Genomic DNA, 25,899 nt, shown 5'->3' on the forward strand with positions numbered 1-25,899 from the left:
AGCCATGTGTGATGATAATGCATACTGGGCAACCCAAACAGCACGGCAGTCATGTTCAGAATTCATGTCATGTCAGTCATGACATTGTGTAACAATAGGAGAAACGTAACAGCAGGGAATCCCTTTGCATAATCCCAGGAAGGCATTTTATGAAATACACTGAAGATTTGACTCCACATGAAAAGATAGACAGCAATGTGTACTCGCTACCTACTCCAGCTAAACTTTTTATGACGGGTGATTAGCTAAGAGGATATCTGCTTTCTTTCCTAATCACTTAAACTTGGACGGAAGGTTTATGTTGACTATTAGAGTGAAAATATGGATTGTGTTAGACTCTGCTAATCCTGTCAAAGTATTAGGGTGTTTGGAATGCAGCTAAAAGTTTGCTAATTGCATAACTCCTGAGATAACTGTACAGTCAGAATAAGAGCATATTATTAATATTATTATACAGTATTTATATAGCGCCAAAGGGTTTGCTCAGCTCTGTACAGTAGCCAGGGGGACAGAACATGAGACAAGACAGTAACAATACAATAAAGAGGGTTCGAGGGCTTAGAATCTATTTACCTGTATCGGTTAATTAGCAGCATTCTAAGCCCAAACATCACTGTCCTAGGAGGTATTGGAAGCCAATTAGGCCCATCACTTCTCCTAGGTGAAATAGCCATCTGATCAGGTACCATGTGATAGCTGTGGGCCAATCACAGCTTCACAACACTAAGCAAGCAGTCATGAATGGAAATCATGTGATCTCTATGACCAATTAAGCGATCACATGATACCTTGGCTGTTATGGAATTTTGCCACTGTGCACCCCAAGTGGAGCGCTAGTGCACATGCCAGGCAATGTACTAGTACATTTCCTGGCCTGGTTGTGCCACCCACTAGCAATATATGTACTGTTTGTGGGTGGCAAGTGGTTAAAACTTCTCCAAAATAAAAAATGTTTTTCCTAACAAGTGCTAGATGAGGTTAGGCTTTAATTTGTTGGTCACTAAAGTCCATCTACAGTAAAACTTCATTTAATTCACTGGATATATATGCAGGATCAACGTTTAATAAAGGATTCATAAGAGCAAAATCTGTTGTGATAATGATATTGGCAAACTGAAGCAGAAATGTCATTCTGGTTTTTGCAAATAGTTCTACTTTAATGTTTTGCAAATCTATGCAACAGAGACCTCTGCTTTTTATATAGACAAGGTCTCTTTGCCCGTTCATGACAAAGTGTCACTGTTTTTGTAAAGCCCCTGACCCACTGATGCTCATCAAGGTCACGTACATTTTGTATACATGAATAATTGTTTACAGGATATTAAATTTCTGCCTGGCATGGAAGGGTCAGAATGATCTGCTACATCTTCATAGGAGACTGTCTTTTATTTTTGTCTGTTTTGTTGGTCTGTCACTTGTGTCCTGAGAAGTACTAAAAACCCTGGCTCTGACAGTGCCTTTGTTCAGACAAAGTATATAATAACTGTAAAGTATTACAGCTACTAATTGTAAAAACCTTGGACAGGTTACAACGTGCGTATGAAGAACCCATTTATGAATTTTATAATGTTGCTACACAAGTCTTTCATTTTATGACATGATATTATGGAACATTGTACATCGAACAGTGCAGAGACCTTTGTCTGGCTGAACCAGCTGGTGGCATTATTAATGTGTTCAGCCAGGAGAGACTGAAGCAGCAAGTGTTCCTGAACAACAAACATGATAGATGCTCGGATGTGCACAATCACGAATAGTCCTCCCACACCTTTCTGCTGTGGCTCCACAATGCTTCATTCTCTGAAGTCATCAGTTTCATGTGTATGTGGATATACAGAATGTAAGTGCTTAAACAGCAGAGATGTTAAGTTACATAAAGCAACATCATTCATTGTGCTCCATCTCACTGTGTCCTCTAAATGTCAAGTACGTATGTTGATTATGTAACTGGTTTTTGTTTTTTATTCAGTAAAGTATTTTATTCTCTAAAGCTTTAAAGCAGTATTAGGCCCAAAACAAAAATGTAATATATTGCAGCTTATCAATCATTAGATTTGATGACTGTGTTAGTGTTTGTTTTTATAGGCTTTTTCCCCTCTATTTTCACCTGGTGATCTGACCAGTAACATACCACCAGTATTAGTGAGACAACACTCTGGATGAATGAGCACAGGAGGCACAGCAGAGAGCAGCATTGTCGGTTTGGGTGGAGTAGTGTTAGATGTTCTAGCATATTTAGATATGCTAACAAATTAAAGCCAAACACCAGCTCACACTTTATAACACTTAATAATCAGTTAACAGCAAGCTGTTTTTTTTTTCTTTTTGGGATAAAAGGTTTTCCATGAATAAATAAAAGGTGATCATTTTAAGCTCCCCTGCCAGTGTTAAATGGTTTGTCATATCAATATTCAAAACCTTTTTCTTCACCTTAACTCAATTGATAAATCAAACTATAAAATTATCAATTTATTTATCAATTGAGTTAAGGTGAAGAAAAAGGTTTTGAATATTGGTATTTGCTTTCAAGGGTGAAATTGTGACTTTTTCTTGGGTGTAACGTTGAGTATTCACTATATAGGTTATATTTAGGTGTAAGTTGCCGAGTGATTTATCTAATGGTTAGTCATATCCCTGTAAACTGAGGCTACAGAGCCTGTGCTTTTGAAAAACAACCGATTTACTGTCTGGATCACCAGATGAAAACAGAAGAAAGCCTAGAAAGCAAAACGTATGCAGTCACCACATCTAAGAATTGGTAAGCTGCAATAAAATACAAGTTTGTGTTTGGGTTTGATACTGCTTTCATTAATTTAATAATAATAATGTGACAGTTACATTACACAAGAAATATTAACAATCCATCTAGAGTGGCCACATATTTAGATTCCATATTTTACAAGACACAATTCACCTAAAATGCATATTAGTTCTGAAAGCTCCTGGTACTGAGGTATAATTAGTTATACTGTATATTCATCCAGATGTCATTCTGAAGGCCCAATAACACAGCAGTTCCTGCTGTAACATGTTTGTCTTGGTCCTGTGTCTTGATTTGTGTTGATCCTGCCAATAGATCTACTATATTTCCATTTTTTGGTAACAGGCCAAGCTGTCCAGCAAAAGTTACAGGGGTTGGGATAAACTGATTGTGCTTACAATAATCACCTTAATTCAAATGGCTTAAACCTTTTTTTCATTAGAAAAAAAGTTGCTGTAACAGCTTAAAAAGTGTAAGCTGGAATTTGTCTTGTGCTTCAAAGTGGCTCTGTCATTTTACAGAAGGAATATTTTGCAAGGGGAGCCCAGAAAAGCAAAATACATTGTTTTAATGCTACTGATTCTTCTGACATACACTGATGCTAGTTATAGAATGCATTTTATTCTGTATGTCAGTTTTTTATTTTGCCCATGGCCCAACTTACCATCCAGTTGTAGTCTATATGTAAGCAGTCTGTCTATTTGTGATGTATTTATGTTTTAGTGTATATAAATTATCAATTTAAATTCCCTTCTGTCTAAAAATTCTTATGCCAATCACATTAACCATTTGACTACCAGAGCCATTTTTGCTGTTTTTGCACACATGTTAAAATGCACATTTTCGACTGAAGATTGGTTAATACTACCCCTTTCACCCAAAATGTAATATATTTTCTGAAAGCAAAGGCCCTGGAGAAAAAAAGTATGGTGGTTGAAATTTTTATGTCACATAATATTAGCACACAAGTTTAGTAAAAAAAATAACAAATACACTACAGTAATTTTGGTAGTCACAAACAAATTATATTACCAAATTGATGTTTGCAACGAGTAAATAAATAACAAACATGTCAAGCCTTAAAGTTACATGCACCCATTAAATAAAGCAGATTGTGCTCTATTAGCTGCATCTACGGCCATATTAGCTGGGGAATGACAGCACTGAACCTAGAAGTGATGTAATCAATGTTGATTCCCTGTTCAATCATCAAAGGGGAAATCAACAAATGGATGTTCGCTGATCACCCTCTCTTCCATGTACCGACACCCCCCATGCTAGTTACAGCCCTGCTGGTGGGACAACAGTGCCCAGAATAAATGGCAAGGGTGTCTTCACCGGGGTGTGGAAGTGATCACTTCCACCTTAACAACTTCAATGTCAGTTACTTTTACCCCCTTCCTGGCCAGGCCAATTTTCAGCTTTCAGGGCTGTCACACTTTGAATATTGCATGTTCATGCAACACTGTACCCATAAAAAATGTATCATTTTTTTCACACAAATAGAGCTTTGTTTTGATGGTATTTAATCACCACTGAGTTTTTTATTTTTTGCTAAATAAACAAAAAAAACTTGTTTTTCTTCATTTCTGTTATAAATTTTGCAAATAAATAACTTTACTTCATAAATGTAGGTCAAATTGTATTCTGCTACATTTCTTTGGTGAAATTACCCCAAAATAGTGTATATTACTTAGTCTGTAGGAAAGTTATAGAGTCTACAAACTATGGTGTATATACTGTGTGTGTATGTATCTATATATATATATATATATATATCTATATGATATACTCAAGTTGTATATGTTGTTACATAGTCAAGTTGAAAAAAGACACAAGTCCATCTAGTTCAACCAAATAAAAAATCAAAGTACCTGAAAAAATTAAAGGAAAAATAATGCTAAAAATAATATTTTAAGTACTGAAAATGATATGAGGGAAAGAAAATGTACATATTAAACAAACTATGTAGTGCAAAATGTGGAGGCAGCCATTGCTGACTTCTTCTCAAAATGCTAGTTGCCAATATGTCAAGCTGATCCTGTAGCATTAATTATTTTCAAATCACTGGCCCTAAATAATTATGAAGATCATGAGTTCTGACTTTTTTCTGGTCTAACATGTGAGGCAAATAATATGTTAAATAGGTGGACAGCAATAGTAGCCCATTATATTCCTCAGTACGGGTTCCCTTTAAAGGAAAAAAATAGTCAGGTAACTAATGTGGCTGTGGGGGACACAATTATTTAAATGTGGACTATAGAGTCGGAGCTACATCACCGGCCTATTATATAGAATAAAATTATGGAAATACATATATTGTGCTTGGCAAACATATGGTACCATAAGACATGCATAACATTTTATGTGTTATTGTTGAAACATGATATAGAAAACATTGTTTTCTGTGATTGAAACAAATGGAATACAAATTTAGTTAGTGTGTGATGGTTACAAAATTTAACATGCACAGCCTTGGCATCTTCTTAAATAATGCATATATTTGTACAGATGGTCAAATTCAATGCTATTGTGCTATATGACAACACCACCTGTCACTTTTATAGCTGCTTTTATTTCAATATCGGATTGATGTAGCTTTGCTGTGAACAAAATGATTCATTTGTTTACTCTGCATTAAAGGAATTTTCGAAGTTACAGTTCTAATTTATACTGCACATGCACATTGAAATGGCTATATTTCCACATGCAGATTATACACTGCTGTGTGCAAAAAATAAACTAAACAATTGTACAAATGATTTAAAGAAAAAGTCATACCACCTAAAACTTATATTTGTTATTGGTAGACACTTGTGCACTAAATCACACATTATCCTCTTCTTCATGGAGACAGTAAGTCTACAAGTAAGTACTTTCTTGGACCAAATTATGCCAAGAGTAAGGACCTTTCTATTGAGCACCCTATCTACCCTCTAAATCTGGGGGCAGAACTAGAGTGGTCAAGACCATAGCGGGTTACTTCCCAGATGCCCTGGCAATTTAGCACTTTGGTCTGAATAAGGAGCATCTGTGTACGATGCCGGAATCCGTCTGGACAGAGATACCTTCATATATTTAGGGTTAAGTGCATCTGCAATGTTCAGTTTGCAGGGGGTTGATGGAATCCTGCTTGACATCAACTAAACCCAAATTTAGCAGCAAACCCCATGAAAGTCCATGGGGGAGAGGGGGGCTAACCTTGATACTGAATTCTGGCCATTTCAAGCTTAATAGCCATGCAGGCATGCTAATGTCAAAAATAGTACAGGGATCTGGGCACTTCCATGACAATTAACAAAGCAAAAAAAAAAAACTTAAAATACTGTACAAAAGGGAAAGGATATTTTTATTGTGAGTTTAATGGTGACATGGAAATAATATCAATCCTTTAATTTACATACGTAGGAGATGATTTTAAGCTGTATGTGGTGTTACATAACAGTATGATTGATTTTCACAACCAGCAGCACCATATTCTAACATCACATATTTTGAAAGTATAATATTGATTTGTTTACTTTTACATTTAGCTTGGCTTAAATAAAGCAGCACCCCAATATTGATTTATAACAACTTGAGAAAAAAAGGTATTTTAGGTAATTTTGGCTGCAACACCTTTTTTTTTTTCATCCAGTGGTAATATACCTAAATTGAATGATGGAAGTAGCTGCAATGACAGGCCTTACAGCTATAGGAAAGCATACTCTTTAAAAAAAAAAAAAAAAAAGAAGCCAAAGCCCTTGCCTTCATATAAATTGCCCAGTGGCAGTTTAATAGTATAATTTGTGAATTTATTTATTTTTTTACAGTACCACACTGCATTATCTTAAAATAAAAAAAAAGACTGCTCAAAAACAAAACTGCAGCTCCCGTTTCCCTGAACCTATTCCTGTCCATGCAATCCCAATCAGTCACATAAAATTCAAAATATAGATTTTAGGTATGTATTTGGTAGAAACTGTCTAACATCAAGGGTGTTCCATAATAATTTGAATAGGCAGCAAATAGAAACAGATAAGGCATGATTTATCTTGCAATAAAAATTAGTGTTTGTTAGTGTATTATTTGAGAGACAATAACCACACATAATTTTGAGTGCCGCAAAATAGGAGACAAGGGATTTTTATCTGGAAATAGAAATTAAAGTGAATTATTTAAGACAATAGTCAAAGGTACTTTATTGTTCAGTGGCTGGTTAACATATAAGCAGCTTTGTTAGGCCTCTCAGACAATTTATTCAGTGTTCTACCTAATGTACATACACAATCATTCCAGCTCTCAAGTTGGTTACAATCTAAGGTTCATATACCAATTACATACATACACACAAAGTAGCAGCCATTTAACCTCCCAACACATCCCTGGAGTGAAAGAGGATACCAAAGTACCCATGCAGACATATGTCCCGGACCGTATTTGAATCAAAGCCCCCAGTGCAGTATATTGGCCATTGTATTCTTGTATTGCGATCCAATGAGATATCCACTCAATAATGGTTCCTATTTTTCCTTGCCACAAATACTGTGGTCCTTGAATGGACATTTCAGCCTGTTTCTAAACTATGTTTCTCCCTGCAGCTTGGACTGATCCTTTGTTTATGATCAGGTCTCTGCCTAAAGCCTGTACCAGCCTCTCTGCACGTTTATACACTCCCACCCATACATATATGCCATCCTCTGAAGACATCTGTATAATCCTAAGCCACAGAGACTCTTTTTCCCACCCTTGCTCTGCCACCAGAGCTACTTGTTCAGTGAATATGATTTTGTTTAAAAAGTCCTGAGCACAATCAAGTATCAGTAGGCCTGCTTACCTTAGGGGAACAGGGGCAGCTACTGTATAGGTGAAACTACACTCATTCTCCATATTCCATGGGTGCTCACACTGTTGCAAGCAATTACACAACTACGCAAACCCGAACCTCATCTTTAGATATATGAACAATGGTACTGGGTTACAGCAGTACATATCTGGGTAAGATACCCCTAAGCCAGCGTTCCTCATGCAATTAGCAGGTAGATGATTAACCTGGCACCTTTAGGGAGCTTTAAAGCATTTGTTTTTACATATAGGCAAATGCACAATGTTAAGGAGACAATACTGATGCTCATATAGGGCTACAGCTCATACAGAGATACGGATTGATAGTTGTAACCTTTGTCTGCAGAAGCCTGACATGACACCTGTGATCCACTGATCATGGGTGAAATGCTCCACAGGCCACTGTGGGAAAAAATAATAAATACACTTTTTTTCTGAAAAATATGTATTATTTTTTACAAAAAGGTGAACTTAGCCTTTAAACATCTGCTAAGCTTACAGAAAGCTGCATTGAGTCATTATACTGGACAAGACATTATTCAGCATAGTGTGACTAAAACTAAGGCTTGTTAACACAAGATGCACTGTCATACCTTTTTCCACATTTTCAACTCAGAGAAAATGAAAAAACTTCTAATCTATTGCTTCCAGTAAGATCCATTCACACTACTGCATAGCATTTGCATGACTGAAGCAATACTTTGCCTAGTTACTGAACTGCAGAAGATTTTCTTGAAGCACTGTGCCATCAGGCTATTTTTCTCTACTTAAAGTGTATGTCAGAGAAAAAAAACAGTTGCAATACATCTTTGCAATACATTGCACATTTATGCATGTTTTATTACTTTAACCACTTGCCTACAGGGCACTTATACCCCCTTCCTGCCCAGGCCAATTTCCAGCTTTCAGCGCTGTCACACTTTGAATGACAATTGCGCGGTCATGCAACACTGCACCCATATGAAATTTGTATCATTTGTTTGTAACAGAGCTTTATTTTGGTGGTATTTAATCACCTCTGGGTTTTTTATTTTTTCTTAAACAAACCAAAAAATTTTGAAAAAAAATGTTTTCTTAGTTTTTGTTATAAAATGTTGTAAATAAGTGATTTTTCTCCTTCACTGATGTGCGCTAATGAGGCTGCAGTGATGGGCACTGATAGGCTGCACTGATGGACACTGATAGGTGGCACTGATGGGCACTGATGAGGAGGCACTGGTAGGTGGCACTGATGGGCATTGACATGCATCACTGATGGGCACTGAAAGGCAGCACTCATATATGGCACTGATAGGTGGCACTGATAAGTGGCACTAACTGGCACTGTTAGGTGGCAATGACTGGCACTGTTAGGCGGCACTGATGGGCACTGATAGGCGGCACTTACTGGCACTGATAGGCGGCACTGACTGGCAGCACTGATAGATGGCACTGACTGCCATTGATAAGTGGCACTGACTGGCACTGATGGTACGCAATGGCACTCGTAGGCACTGATGTGGCACTGATGGGCACTGGCAGGTGGCATGGATGAGCACTGACAGGTGGCACTGCTGGACACTGACAGGTGGCACTGCTGGGGCTACACAGATCACCAGGGCACACTGATCATCAGTGCCCTGATAATCAGTGTACATGTCCCCTCCGAGGAATGCCGATTACCGGCTCTTCTCTACTCTCTTCTGTCAGCGTGAGAGCACATGAGGAGAGAACCAGCATTTCCCTATTTACATGCGATCAGCTGTGATTAGACACAGCTGATCACATGACCGAGCCGATATCTTCAGCTCTTTCCGTCGATCGGTGATCCGCTGTGTTTGAGGGACATAGCGCACCATCAATCACTGCACTGTGCACTCCCGGAGCCGCGCATGTGCGGTTAGAATGGGAGGCCGTCATAAAACGAGAGAACCGCCTTGCGCCCATCATTGTACTATATGGTGGGCGGGAGGCGGTTAAAAACCCTACAAGTACCAGAAACTGCCTGTTTATGCAGGAAAAAAAATGCACTCAGCTTCTAATTTCTTGTTTTTGGCCAACAACATACAGACCTTTTGTCTGCAGTATGATATTCTAAGCCTTCACCAGCTCTTTCACAAGCATGGGAAATATGATCCATACTTAAGAAGGAGCTGGTAAAGATTAGAAACATCCAACTGGACAAGAAGAGCACACTTCTTTATTGCTGATTTATTATGTGTTGAATAAAGGGGCTATGTTTAACTTTTACCAAGACTCGTGCTTAAAAAAAATTAATATTTTCAAAGATGTAAGTAAAAATGCATTCACATTACTCAATATTCAGTTTTAGGAAGTGTCATCTATCATCGGAGCTTTCAAGATATGATCAGCTAGCTTCAAACAATACCACTGAATAATATCCACTTCTGGACCAGCTAATGTACAGGTACGTTGCCAGTTCAGATGCTTATACAGGCTGATGCTGCAGGCATCCACCTGGTGCTTTCTTTTTTATCTGGAGCAAATACACTTTTGTGTAAAAACAATCCTAGTGGCTAATTAGCCACTGGATTGCTTTTACAGGCGTGGAAGGCTTTCCCCCTGCTGCTGCCGTCTGGGTGTCCTGGTAGGGAGCCCACCACTGAAGCCAGCCGGCAGGGATCAGAGATCAAATCTTCCCCTATCATCTCCATAGTGTTAGAAACTGAAAGTGATGAGTATTTTGTCACATCCGGTTTTCCCAGCATGTAAACAGGTCAGTTACACTGATCTTGGTGTGATCAGAAGCTTTTAAGGGCAGAGGAGATATCTGGGGTCTAATAAAAGACATGTCCCTGCCTATTGCTATTACAAGGGATATTTATATTCCTTATAATAGAAAATGATCAAAAAAATTTGAGCCAATGTACAAATGAAAAAAATTCAAGTAAGATAAATAATAGAATTTTTAGAAATTAAAGTGTCCCTGTCCCACCATGCTCACTTGCAAAGGCGAATGCACGTGTCGGTCTTTTGTCGGTAATCTATGATTGCACCACACATGTGAGGTATCGCCAGAAATATTAGGACCAGAGCAATAATTCTAGCACCAGACCTCCTCTGTAACTCTAAAAGGGTAACCTGTAAAGGCTTTTCAAGCATTGGCTATGGAGATTTTTATGTACTGTGGTTTGGTTAGTTTGGTTTCCACGAGCGTGGGCAATTTTAAAGCATGATATGTTAGGTATCTATGTATTCAGTGTGACATCATATTTTTTTTTATTTTACCAAGCAAGTGGGTATTATATTGTGTTTTTGTGCATTCAAATTTATTAAAGTATATTGTTTCCAAAAAAATTGTGCTTACAAAACCACTTTGCAAATACCGTGCGAAAAAAAATTGCAGCCACCACCATTTTATTCTCTGGGACCTCTACTAAAAATATATATATACAATATTCGGGGGTTTTAAGTAATCTTCCTAGAAAAAAAAACTGATTTTATATGTAAACTAAAAGTGGCAGATAAAGGCCTGGTCTTAAAGTGGATATTTATAGTGTATATATATATAAAATTTATAATATTTATAGTGGGAAGAGAATACAGATTCTGTCTCAAACCTTTGAAGTACTAGTTACCATTGTTATCCAAAATGATTTATTTTGTGCATTTTATTTAGTTTCCCTTTGCTGTAGGTTTCTAACATCATTGCATCATTGCAAACCCTGCCATCTGTCATTCCAGTGTGGCAAGTGGCAGTAACACAGTGGGATTAAATCAAATAAGTGGACAGAAGAGGCTTTTATTTCCAATAAAGGCAATATTGGCATATTGTGTTACCTTCTCTTTGGCAAGGAGTTTGTTAAAATTTTAGAATCAAGTAAGGTTCACTTTAAAGGAATTGAATTGCTTGATATCACTGTACATTTACTTTTTCAGTAAAAGAATATTTGAATTATTGCTGCATTAATCTTTGTGTCTACTGGAGCTTTACTTAAATTTGAAAACTGCTGATAAAAGAACATTTTGGATAATGTCTGGGCTATTAGGGCTGTGTTAGTACAATTTAAAAAGGAATATCTATTTTATAGCGTATTAAATTATCACTAGTTCTAATCCAACAAAACATTTCACATGACATGCCAGACCCATGTCCCTATTCTCTTGCACCTGAACCTATCCTGTTATTCACAGCTGGTTTTGCAAATTGCAGATTTCAATAGAGCTGAAAGGTATCCAGTCTTGTAAACAAGCAAACACTGATGTATTTGAATCTGGCAAAGTACCTCTACCCTTTAACACGCCATTATCTTTGGACAGCTAGTACTAAAAAGACCTTCTGTCACATAGCTTCTGATGAAACTTTTCACTCCAGGTTATCAGCTCTGACGCCAAGACAGGAAAATATGCATGGCATAGAGTAATTAATAAGATTAAGGCTGAGAATTCATTGTTAATCAAATATGAACTAATTTTAAATTAAATTACCAAAATCAAAGTAGAGCCAGGTGGGTGAATGGAAGGATTTTGCAGTGAGAAAACAACAAGAAAAATAGTAACCTGGGTTGTATACAGTGGATTTACTAACCTTTAGTGACAGCTTATTGCTTTTAAATGGTTAATACAGAGTTGAATATGCATGGACAAAGTCTCTCTAAGAAAAACAGGAGGTGGGACACTTTCCTATTTTTAGGTAATTGCCAAGGTGCCAGGAAACACATCAGTCTACTCTGCAGCATAGTTGACATGCAGTGATACTTTTGTTAGGTGTTGAGTCTTGGGGAAATCAATTTCACCATATTTTTTTTTTTTTAGGTGTATTAATGTTGGTTTAGTATATTAAATTGTCACATTGACTTCTTAATAAATATGCCTCTTAGGAGTCTAACTATAAATCTTTTCACACAAAATTCACACACCTTCCACCCATTTTTCTAATTTGATTCAACTGGAAAACTGTGTTAATGCTGGGTGAAAGTTGTGAGAATCTTGTGGGAAAACATTTATACATTGATAAATAGACCATTTTGTGGTAATGTTCTTTGTACAGTATTTGAATTTTTTTCTTTTGTTTTTCTATATTTAATTGTTACGTGTGTACTTTTGTGTTAAACTTATTTCATTTTTTGTTTTTTGCTGCTCCCTACTGTGTAAAAAAAACTTAAAATAATGAGACTATTAAGGCGTCATTTTTCAGCACAAAAACGGAATACTTAAAAAGAGGAAAGAGCAACTGTAACTCTTTGGAGCCCATGAAAACCCATTGCATCTCTAAAAACCATGTTAAATGAAAAGTTCACCTTTGGGAGCATGTTACATGTTCCACCAGTGTTTAACCACTTCCCCGCCGCCCTACAGCAGATATACTGCTACAGGGCGGCAGAGGTGCGCAAAATCACACACACACACATATATATATATATATATATATATATATATATGATTTTGCATTTCCGGCTAGAGGGCACGCACAACGCAGCCATCCAGAGCAGTATGCTTACAGTGAAGCATCAACACACTGCCCCCCCCCCCCCCAGTATAGCACTCCCAGCACACAGTTAACCCTTTGATCACCCCTCATTTTAACTCATTCCTGCCCAGTGTAATTAGTACAGTGTCAGTGCTTTTTTGCTTTTAGCACTGATCACTGTATTGGTGTCACTGGGGATGTGACACCATGTCAGTTCCCCCAGTGTCAGAATGCCCGCCGCAGTCCCGCTGATCGCCGGCATTATTAGTAAGAAAAAAAAATTCCAGCATCTATACCTCCATTTGTAAACGCTATAACTTTCACATAAACCAAATAATTTACACATATTGGATTTTTTTTAGTAAAGACATGTAGCGGAATACATTTTGACCTAAATTTATGACAAAATTAGATATTTTTATTTTTTTACTGGATATGTTTAATAGCAAACCGCACAGGTAAATACCACCAAAAGAAAGCTCAATTTGTGGGGAAAAAAAAGATGTAAATTTTATTTGGGTGCAGCATTGCATGACCACACAATTGTCAGTTAAAGTCACGCAGCTCTGTAATTCAAAAAATGGCCTGGTCAGGAGGGGGTTAAATCTTCAGGACGGCAAGTGGTTAAGGTGGAACATGTAACATGTTCCTACTCCTGCAGCCACTGCCTGCTCCTCTGCCTCATGTGACAGCTACCGGGGGATCTTCTCCCCCGCTAGCTGTCACTATTTTTTTTAAACACATCTGCGTGGGGCTCTGCCCACCCCGCCTTGTCAATCATTCACAGAGTTGCGTGAATAGCAAACTACATGAACTGACAGCCTTTGCAGCTGTTGGCTTGTAGTTCTCAAAGAACTACCACAGTTCTGTTGAGTTCTCTAACAGTTCATTCTCTCTTCCTGTCAGTAAGTATCTGCCTGCCCGTACGAGATATGAGCAGACAGATACATTGACAGTCTGCAGGAGTCCTGCATGGCACCCACAATCTGATGATCATGGGTGCAATGCTTTACAAGTGTAAAAAAAAAACAAAAAACATACATTTTTTTCCTTTTACCTGCAAAAATAGTGCATTTTTGTTTTTTTAAAGATGAACTTATCCTTTGATTGTTCCTCCCCTATTGACTCCTATGTATTTTGACAAAATGGCAAAGCTATGCCAAAATCTTCATTTTCAAATAAATTGTGGAGAACTAATAACTTTTTAAGTTTGCATAGTCCTACTCCTGTTCCCTTGTCTAGAAGCAGGAGAGATTTGTGCACATATAAAACATATCCAAATAGTTAAACATTTTTGCTTCTGATAAACAATGCTTCCAGTGATCTCCAGCACTTTTTTTCATTCCCTAGGGAGGACCTGATTGACCCAAGTAGTTGTGCCATGTAATGTCTAAAGTAGGAAGCAATCAAGTCTGATTTGTTAGGTTCACTTTGCAAACAAAGCTCTATTAATTTTTTGTAACTGGTATTCACATTTGCTGCTTAAACACATATTACTAGCTTGTGTCACTAATGATAGGGAAACTCTAATGTCAAAAGAGTGAATTTTCAAAACTATGTATGACCTGTTTAAAATTGCAGAATGTTATTGACTCTTAGCTAGCACTTAATGAATGTAAATGTAGGAAAGCAAAACTTCTTCCATATATTCCTCTAAATATCTCCTTTCAAGCACATCAAGTATATGACATTTTGTTTTTAATTGATAAGATATTTGACATTTAAACAAGTTTATTATAAAATTTGAACTGCAATATTTCAGCACTCTGAAAAACCACTTAGGGTTCTCTTCTTTCATGTGTTAGAACATTTGCATAGTTTTTCATAGCTTTTTTTTTTACTCACGGTAAAATCCTTGACCTGTTTTTAATTGAAAGTTCTTTATTTTTCTATAATCTTCTTTATACATTCTTTGTGATGGTCATTTTTGCTGGAATTTCATTTTATAGTGCTTTCATTTCCCTTCTATCAGTTAAGGCAAAGGAACATAGAAAACTAATTGCCTAGTTATATTTTTTCAACTTGCCTATAGTTTAAAAATATTCATATTCAGATGGCTAAACCTTGTCTTCTGGACTAAGAAACACTTAATCCTTTGGGTGTTCTTTTAAAACAGACCTTTACTGAGATGATTATGAAGGCTATCTTTCCTGACCTCTGATGTTCTGAAAATTCTAGTTACCTGGCCTTTTGTTAAGACAATGGCTTTAATACATTGTAAGGTTTTGACCCCAAACAAATATGCAGGTTGGTAAAGCCTGATATGATAAGAATATTTCTTCCAAGTCAATGAGGGGAATTTGGTAAGGCTGGAGCAGACAGAATCTGGAACAGTTGTGCATGACAGCTAATCAGCATCTAGTTTTCATCTTCAAAACTTAGCTGAGCAAGTTGACCTTAAAAGCTGATTGGGTTCAGTGCACAGTTGATCCAGATTCTGTTTGCTCCAGTTTTAGTAAATTCTCCCAATTGACTTAAATTATGGAAACAAAAGAGCTGAAATGAGAGCCGAGCAACTAATATTTGCAGAATGACAAGTTAGCAATGGCAGTCTCTATGTTTCTACAGTAATTAGTTAAGGCTTCTTTTAGGATGGCTCTTGGAAATCACCCCCAGATAACTATCCACTTGAAGACCGCAATGAAGATGCAGGCGATGAGAGACTCTATTTTTTCTGATTGCCTCTATCATGATAGAGGACTGGAGTGACGTCATGACATCACATCCAGTCGGCGATTGATGTAAACATTTTTTTTCTTTTTTAAAGCAAATTTTTTTTGATCTTCTGCTTTTAACCCTTTGAGGACCATAGGATTTTGGAACGCCAAAAGAATCAATTTTTTGTTTTTAAAGTTCATACACTCCAGTTGCTGTAACTAAGCCATTTCATGAAATAATTGGCAAAAAGCTAGATCCATTTGTTGATAAGAACTAATATTTTGACTCAAACCAAAAAAAAAAAAGTATTTTAAGTTCTTAACCACTTCCCGACCGGCCGTTGTATATAAACGGCCGGACGGTGGCACTGCAGGGTCGGGTGGCCGTCTATAAACGGCCTCCCCGCACCCTGCTTGTGCGTGCTCCCTGGGAGCGCGCAGCACCGCGATCCGGTGCCCGCTGTGTCTTCCGGACACAGTGAAACACCGATCGTCGGACAGGACCTCTGTACGAGGTCCCGATCATGTGATCACTGATTGGCCAATCAGTGATCACATGCAAAGTAGTAAGCAAGATGTCACTTGTGACATCATTGCTTACTATGTGTGAAATCTGTGAATGATCACAGAGGTCACATGGTACAAGGCTATTCACAAAAGCCTTGTACCATGTGACAAGCTGTGACCAATCACAGCTCACTCTGTATTTCTCAATGAGTGCAGGAATGCACACAGAGAGAAAGAGAAATGATTGCTTTTACATCCTATATGGGTGTAAAAGCAATCAGTGTAAAAAAAAAAAAAAAATCTTTATCACCCCTCACAAGTAGTACAGTGTCACCATGGTGACACTGTACTGCTAGGGTGACAGTATGTAAAAAAAAAAAAAATAAATAAAAAATAATATAAAAAAATAAAATAAAAATGTTTAAAAATTATAATTTTTGCTTATAAACTAATTTGGATTTTTTTTTTTTACTAAAAAGATAACGGAATAAATTTTGGCTAAGATTTATGATGAAATATTATTTATTTGCAAAATTTTATAAAAAAAACACTTTTTTTTAAAATTTTTGGGACATTTCATTTACATAGCAAAAAAAATACAAATCCCAGTGGTGAATAAATACCACCAAAATAAAGCTTTATCTGTCTAAAAAAAATGGTAAAAAATTCATTTGGGTACAGTGTTGCATGTCATTCAAAGTGTGATAGCGCTAAAAGCTGAAAATTGCCCTGGTCAGGAAGGGGGTAAAATTGTTCGGTCTGGAAGTGGTTAATCAGATGATACAGGCAATTAAAAGCATGGGACAAATACGTCCCTTGGTCCTCAAAGGGTTAAAGGTAATGGAGAGATTTGGGCTCTTTTTGAGGAGGACCTGTAATGCATAATTCTATTATAAGGGATGTTTACATTCCTTATAATTGGAATAAAAGTGATTTAAAGAAAATAAATAAAAGGACAGTGTAAAAATACATAAAATAAGAGAAAAATATATTAAAGCCCCCCCATTTCCTCTGTGCTCACCCGCAGAATTGAAGGCATACCTAAATTGTGCATGCACATGTAAACGGTGTTTCAGCACACATGCGAGGTATCGCAGCGAGTGTTAGAGCGAGAGCAATAATTCTAGCTCTAGACCTCCTCTGTAACTCTAAACAGGTAACCTGTAAACCTTTTCAAAGCATTGCCTATGGAGATTTTTAAGTACTGTTGTTTTTTTGTCACAATTCCACAAGTGTGCACAATTTTAAAGTGTGACATTACTACTTACTCACCGTAACATAAGTGTGACTTACTCACCGTAACATATTCTTTCATATTTGAAAAAAGTGGGGTATATATTGTAGTGTTTTTTTTAATTCACTCAAGTGTAAAAAGAATTGTGTTTGAAAAATTGCCACGCAAATAGCATGTGACATTAAAAATTAGCATCGATCACCATTTCAGTCTCTAGGGTCCTTGCTAAAAATATATATAATTTTTGGGAGTTATAAGTAATTTTCTAGCAAAAAATATGAATTTAACCTTGTAAACAAAATGTCCCAGAAAATTCTTGGTCTTCAAGTGGCTAGTTTCCAATTTATTAGCAGATGAAATTATACAGAGACAGACAAATATAATACCTGAAGTAAATCCCAAGTGTACTTAAAGGGTAACTCCACTTTTGTGGGAAAAAATATCAAATAAAAAACATAATAATTTAGCGTATACAATTGCTTCACAAGTCATATTGTAATTGAATGCTTCTAAAAAGTGCCTTTCTTGTTTATTCTGCAGCCACTGTACTTTTATGTAAAACTCAATGCTATATAGCAGCCTGCAGGCATTTTGTACACAGTTGATGTCATGTTTCACATGACTGTCATATGCCTTTAAGTGTTCTTTGTATTTTTTCTCTGCTCCTCCCTTTCCTTTGGTTTAGTTCATGCTGTATAGATAGCCCTACCCCTTTGTTAATTTTCCCAGTAAAGCACCTCAGCTTCAAGCCTTGTGTCTTATGGAGTAGATCACATTATGATCTTTTGATCTATCCGATGTTCATCGATTCTCTCAGTTTATTGAATAGACTTCACAAGATCTACAAGGTGTTGTCTGGATCGAGTCACTGCCTGTGTTATTCAACTAAGATTGGAGTTATCGCTATCTCATCACAACTGTAAGTCACAGAGATCACACTTTCAATGCTTAGATTGGAGAGACAGAACAGTTGATGTGCACTTTCCCAGAAATGTAATTTCCCGCTTGCTTACTGATTTTCCCAGAAATCTGCAATTGGACATAAATCAGGTTTTAGGCATCCTCTGCAACACAAATATCATTTTTGGTGAGATACTCCCAAAGGGTTAATCACTTATAAAGAAATGCAGACCCTGCTACTTTTCTCATTAGAACTGTGAGTGCACTAGCTGGTTATTAATGAAAATGTCACTTCCAATCAGATTCACATTGCACATTGACGTATCCAAACAAACAAAGCAACACAACGTAGGAACCTGCAACAAAGTTTGTTAATTCATTGCAATGTATATAGATCACCCAGGGGGTATTGTTTTTATTTTTTTTAAAAGTGTAGTTACTCTTTAAAAAAAAACAAAGAGCACTCCAAATAATCACTTTGGACACCATACAATAAAGAACAACAGAGAAAAGTTAGTATTTAATTTTTTTCTCCACAAAAAACCCATTCAGCCTTTATAAAGTGTCACCAGTTTACACAGTCCTTGCAAAATTCCCATTTACAAACAAGGAGACAGTGTAACAAAATGTAAGACATACAGTATGATACAATCACAAGAAATATTGCCTGAAAATCTAGTCTCAGTCAGCTATGTTTTACTTGAAGTAGAAAACATTACTGAACAATCGTGGATGATATGCTTAGAATTGCAGGCAGGCTTTTTCATTCCCAGGTTGACACTGGAAAAGCAAAGTGCAGTAACCCTAAGAAGCCAGCAATCAGCAATTATCTTTTCTTGCTACAACTGCTCATAACTGATAAAAAAAAAATAGTCTGAATTTGTGTTACATACTGTATTATGCAGCATCATTGTTCTTCTAAAAAAACAATGTACAGTATGTGTGCACACAAAGGACTACCTCAGTTACACAGGGCCTAGTTGTCAAATCTTCATCAGTTCTGATATATAGTATGCAAGATATCATCTTCTTTACTACACATATGTTTAAACTAGTTCAAAAGTCTTAGTGTTACTAAACCCACAACAGTAAAATCAGTCTGTATATGCAGTAGAGCATGCTTGTAGCACCAATTCACCCCACATGTACACAAAATATAATAAAGCAATATCATGAAAATAAAGTCCTTAAAGTAAGTCCATAAGATGTGACTATAATTTATATAAAACTGTGAAGAAACTGTGCCACAAAAGAGAAGAAACGGGATCCTCCACCATCACCACTCACAGCCTCTTACCAGAGAATATGACCACAGGTCATGCGGTCAAAAACAGCAAGTATGGGGAATCAATGGACAAGTGTCCTGGGAACAACTGTCCACAATGGGATTTTACCACACTTTGGGGATATTTTCCCTCACTTCCTGTTGCCTCTCTACGACAGAATGTAAAGTAAAATCTCCCCAGATGGACAAAGACACCAAAAAAGTAATCAGATGGAGGTTTTCACCCTTCCCTCCTCTATTCAATTTTTTAGTTTCTGATAGACATACTCATAAAAAAACACAAAAGACTGCCATGTGATATATTAGAAAAAGAGATGTTAAGAAAGTCATAAAGTCTTTTTAAAATAGAATATGAACATTGTAAGAAATGCAATGTTTTGTTGTCATTTTGTCATTATCTGAGATACAAAGCAGATTATTACTGGCTCATTTTCCCGTTTAATAGGGACATGCTATAATATTTTGTTTTCTTGTTGAAGTAACTTTATTGCTCTTTTTACATTTGTTAAACCTTTCAGTTGTGATTTTGTGTGTCACACCATGAACACATATACAGTACATATTACACATTACATATAATGATTAGCAAATGAATAGCTTTCTACTGTGTGTCTCGAAAAACAATAAGCATAGTTTTCTAAATGTCATTCTGTTGTATAAGTAAGTTTAGTGGCTTTTCCAAATTTTCTTTATTAATGTCTAGACCAGGGGCGGACTGACAACTCATGGGGCCCCTGGGCAATAGGGGATCATGGGGCCCCTGTGTCCTTGCCCAAACTGAAATAAGCCTATGAAAAAGGTACCAGGGGCATCTCATGGGGCTCCTACTGACCCGAGTTTCCAAATGGTCAGTCCGCCCCTGGTCTAGACTAAAGAATAAATAAAAATGAATATAGAATAAAATAAAAGAGAATAGAATAAATATAAAATAGCATATGAGTATTTTGTATTTTTATATCTAACCAGCAGGTGGAACTCCTAGGACCTTTTCACATATTATCCAGTTTCTCAAAACTGTATCTCCTGCTGTTTGCAGTTAAGTATTTCAAGCTGAATCTTACACATAAAAGTAAATAAGTGACTTACTCCCTCCTTCCACTTCCCCAACTGTCCATGGCTCTGCTTGATGTGTTAATCAGACAGAAGAAACCACTGCTGTGTTCTATTTAAAATATATATCAGAGGATCTCAATCATGCTTAGGTGGAACCCTAGGGCTCTGCCACTGGCCATCATTGAATTAGATTCATGTCCATCGAAATAAGCCTTACATTTCAGCATTAGTGACTGAAGGATTGATATCTGATCAAAGGTACTCTTCGTGTTCTGGCACCTAATGTTACCTTTGTGTACATAATATTACCATTGTATACCAAAATATATTGTATATCAAAGGGTCTCAACCATAGTTATGTGAAATCTTAGGGTTCTGCTACTTACAAATGGTACATTTGATTCATGTCAATCTAATAAGCCTTAAATTCCAGCATTACCAACTGAAAGATTGGTATCTGCTCAAAGGCACCTAATATTACCATTGTGAGCTAGCAGTGCGGGATGAAATGAACACCAATGCAAAGTTAGAATTTTGCACTGAGCTCCAATTTACAGTTAGGAGGTTTGTACCGAACACTAATGCATACGTATTGTTTTTCTTGTGATTCTCTCATTTAGATATTTGTTATACTCTTCTATTTTATAATGCTGATATTTTGCATGTCTTCACCAGAATTGAGATTTTTGTGGCAAAAAAATAAGCTCAATTTTCACAGTAAAGATGTATAATTTTTCTTTTTATTTATTATCATTATACAGGATCTAAAATTTATGCAGGGGTTCCTTAATGGTAAAAGGTTTGAGAAACGGTTAAAAATAAAAGTTGCCACTTTTTAACATGGTGCTCCCAATGCGTTCATGTACAAAGAGTTGAATGAGGTGTCAGTTTGTGATGCTTCAGTAAAGCTAAAAAAGATTAAACAGTGCAATGCTCTGTAACCAAGCAACATGCCTCCCCTAAACAACGCACACCAGTATGTGTGTATTATAAGGAGTGTGCTGGCTGGTGTAAACAGGTCTTTATAGGGTACTAGGTGTAATCCTGAACTCTGACCTCTCCTTTCAGCCCCAAATCCAATCACTGTTCAAATCTTGTAGACTTCACCTCCGCAACATCTCCAAAATCCATCCCTTTTTAACCATTGAAACAACTAAGTAACTTATTCGCTCCCTTGTTAAATCTTGCCTTGACTATTGTAACTCCCTCCTCATTGGCCTACCTAATCGCAGGCTATCCTCTCTTCAGTCTATCATGAATGCTGCTGCCAGACTCATCTTCAACTGTTCAGTGTCCACCACTCCTCTCTGCCAATCCCTCCACTGGCATCCCATTACCCAACAAATAAGATTCAAAACATAAACAATAATATACAAAGCCTTATACAACACTGCCCCAAGCTACCAATCTGGTCTCCAAATATCACCCAAACTGTCCTCTCTGTGCCTCTAAAGACATCCTGCTTTCTAGCGCCCTGTCTCTTCCTCCCATGCTCCTCTCCAGGACTTCTCCAGAGCCTCTCCCATCCTCTGGAATTCCCTACCCCAATCTGCTGGGCGATCTTCTACTCTATCCACTTTTAGGTGATCCATGAAAACTCATCTCTTCAGGGAAGCCCAGCCTGTCTTCAGCTAATAACATAATCTTTTATTTGACTATTGTAACTCCCTCCTCAGTGGCCTACCTCATCGCAGGCTATCCCCTCTTCAGTCTATCATGAATGCTGCTGCCAGACTCATCCACCTTACTAACCGTTCTGTATCTGCCACCCCTCTCTGCCAACCCCTCCACTGGCTTCCCATTGCCCAACATATAAAGCTATTTATAACTCTGCCCCAAATTACATCAACGATCTTGTCTCCAAATATCACCCGAACCGTACTCTCCGTTCATCACACAACCTCCTGCTTTCTAGCTCCCTTGTCTCCTCCTCCCATGCTCATCTCCAGGACTTCTCCAGAGCTTCCCCCATCCTCTGGAACTCTCTACCCCAATTTATCAGACTATCGCCTACTCTGCTTACTTTTATGCGATCTCTGAAAACCTATCTCTTCAGGGAAGCCGATCCTGCCCTCGGCTAATAATGGAATCTGCTACTCCTCCTACCAGTCCATCCCCCACAGTTACTACCTTTTGTACCACTAGCCCCTCCCTCTTAGATTGTAAGCTCCAAGGAGCTGTATTGTCTCCCGTTATATTGTAAAGCGCTGAGCAAACTGTTGGCACTATATAAATCCTGTATAATAATAATAATATTTATCCCTCACAGTTATTACCTTTTATTCCACCAGCCCCTCCTTATTAGATTGTAAGCTCCCAGGAGCAGGGCACTACTAACCCTCTTGTATTGAATTGTATTGTTGCTGTATTGTCTCCCTTTATATTGTAAAGCGCTGAGCAAACTGTTGGCACTATATAAATCCTGTATAATAATAATAATATTTATCCCTCACAGTTATTACCTTTTATTCCACCAGCCCCTCCTTATTAGATTGTCAGCTCCCAGGAGCAGGGCACTACTAACCCTCCTGTATTGAATTGTATTGTTGCTGTATTGTCTCCCTTTATATTGTAAAGCACTGAGCAAACTGTTGGCACTATATAAATCCTGTATAATAATAATATCAATAATAATAATAGTTTTTCTTGAAAAAAAAATCTAGAAAAAAAAAAGGCTAGTTGTACCTATTTCCTATTTGCAAATATCTAAAGCACTGTACATCTTAAAAGACATGCACAGTACCCTATTTAATTGAGCAGTTATATAACAGTTATTATATTTTGTATTATCTCCCTTTGCCTAAGAATCTGAAACTGAAGAAATTAACTTTAGGAATATAATAGCATTGTTACAGTGCCTGCAAGCTAACACTGGTGTTAGACATATTACAATGTTTTGCCTTTTTATGGTTATATCTCCATGATAGCAATTTACATTTATCCAAGAATTCCTCTGCGAATAAAGTCCATTGCTAACCTAAAATTATAGGCGTTGAAAAAGGAAGAGAAGAAAGGCTATATTTTAAAATGCTGAAGTGTTAATTTGTCCATTGTTGTGTATTTCTATTTTGCGGCAACTGCAAAAAAATCAAAGTTTTATTGTCACACAAACCTTTTATGAGGAATGTCAACTGTACAATGTCCTTCCTCCTACTATTATGTGTAGGTAACATAGTCATTTAGAGGCAGGACGAGAGAACTACAATGGATATCCACAAAGTAAAATGTTCTCTTTTTTTATTGGGATGTATTGAATGCTGACATGCTTTGCAATTTTTCATAATATCTTCGTAGAACCAGTGCTTATCTGTTCCAATAAAGTGGCATATAGGGCTAAATGCATTTCAGGGAAGATAATGTGATCAAATACAGCCCAGCCACAATGCAGATGAATACACATACATCACCAATGGTAAACAGTGTCCTTGTTAGTCACAGCAAAGGGCATTCTTATTATATTTATTTAAAATATGGTCACAAAATATTTTTTTTTCCAGGAACACCTTCAAATAGAGGGATATTAGGATTTATTTTGAAAAATGGCTATTCTAGCCTCTGAGGATCCATTTGGGTCAATATTCAAATAAATTGTTCTTAAAGACTTCCAGTAGTGATAAATTCGGGAATAGGTCCACAAACAATGTTAAATATTCAACCACTGGTGCATGTATAGGATAGATATGTCTTCTCTCTTATGGACTTGATGGGCTTGTGTTCACTTCTAACTTTTATTTTGAATTCCCATAGGTCTGTGGGATTTCAAAACCAGCTTGAAGCAGGACACATGTACTAGTCAATGAATTCTAAGAAGTTTCTCACTGGCAACTTAATTGAAGGTGCCTACACATACCTTTCAAGAGCTTCTAAGATGCATTGACTTTAGAAAATAAAGTCAAGGGCACTCCAGCACTCAAGCTATATTATTGGCCATTGCATGTAATGGCCAGTGGAGAAACCACCAGCAAGGCTTAAGAGTGAGAGAGGGCATGCCACCTCTCATCTTTCCTTTCTCAAGACATTGAATGCATGATACATTAAAGCTTTAGAGTTCTATGGAAGATCTTGGCTGATATGTTCAGGCATTACAAGGCGGCTTTACTTCAGTTACACTTCTGTTTTAGAATATTGGATGGAAATTTTACTTAATCTAGCTAGAAGATCTGAGGGGAATGAGATCATAAACTCTCTCAGGCCTATAGCTTGACTGAAGCCATGTTCAGAATTCCCCCAATATACTATAACCTATCCTTAACCCCAAAAGTGTACCTATGGTCAACATTTAAAATTATTTATTTGTTTCCTAATTATATTTCAGTTATTTCTAACCTACCCATATTAATCTGAATGATCTCCAAATCAGTAAACTTAGTTTGTGAAGATCCCCACACATGTTTATCCCTTGCATTCTGTGACACCTATTCACTATGCCCTGTGAATAGGCACTGCTGTGTCACACATTTCACAGAGCCTGCCTCCTGAACTACAGAGGTGCTGAGAGGAGGAGGAGTTTGTACAGGAATCACAGCATGGTACCCTGGGATATGTAGTCCTTAGAAATTAAAAGTAAACAGAAGAGAAGAAGCTGCAAAACATGCAGGGGATAAAGAGAAGACCAGATTGAAGATTGAAAGAGATGGCCGTCAAATTTGCAGCACTTGCAACAAGAAAGGAACATTTTCAAGTAAGCTTCAATTGGATTGTGAAACAGAATATACTGTAACTATTGTTTGTATTGCTATTACAATGCTAATGTTATAAATTGAAAGGGTATGCTGTGACAATAGAACTACTTTAACAATAATGGTTGCCATGTCTCTAACAGTAGGTAACACTAGATTACCCAACACTAACCCTTTAAGTTAAAGGCTAAGTTTACCTTTAGGAGCATGTTACATTGATATTTTCCCACACCCGCTGTCAGAATTTGAAAACAGCATGGCCATGATGAATGAATTAGACTACAAGTGCAATCAGCCAGTGTTTTTTTTTTTTTCAAAAGGTGAACATATTCCTTAACCGTAAACTGTTAATCGCTTCCCGACTGCCCTATAGTAAAAATACTGCTACAGGGTGGCATGGGTGTGCAAAATCATGTACATATATATGTGATTTTGCATTACCAGGTAGGGGGCATGTGTGTACCCTACCCACACCGCTGTTTGCAGACGTGGCTGTCAATCACCAGGTCCCACCCGGTGATTACTCGCTGAGGCCCAGTGATTGCCAAGCATCTCCATTGGGGAGGAGAAATGTTTGTAAACAAAACAG

This window comes from Staurois parvus, unplaced genomic scaffold (assembly GCF_062004578.1).
Source record: "Staurois parvus isolate SC_StPar_1 unplaced genomic scaffold, SC_StPar_1.0 ptg000007l, whole genome shotgun sequence".
Taxonomy (NCBI): Eukaryota; Metazoa; Chordata; class Amphibia; order Anura; family Ranidae; genus Staurois; species Staurois parvus.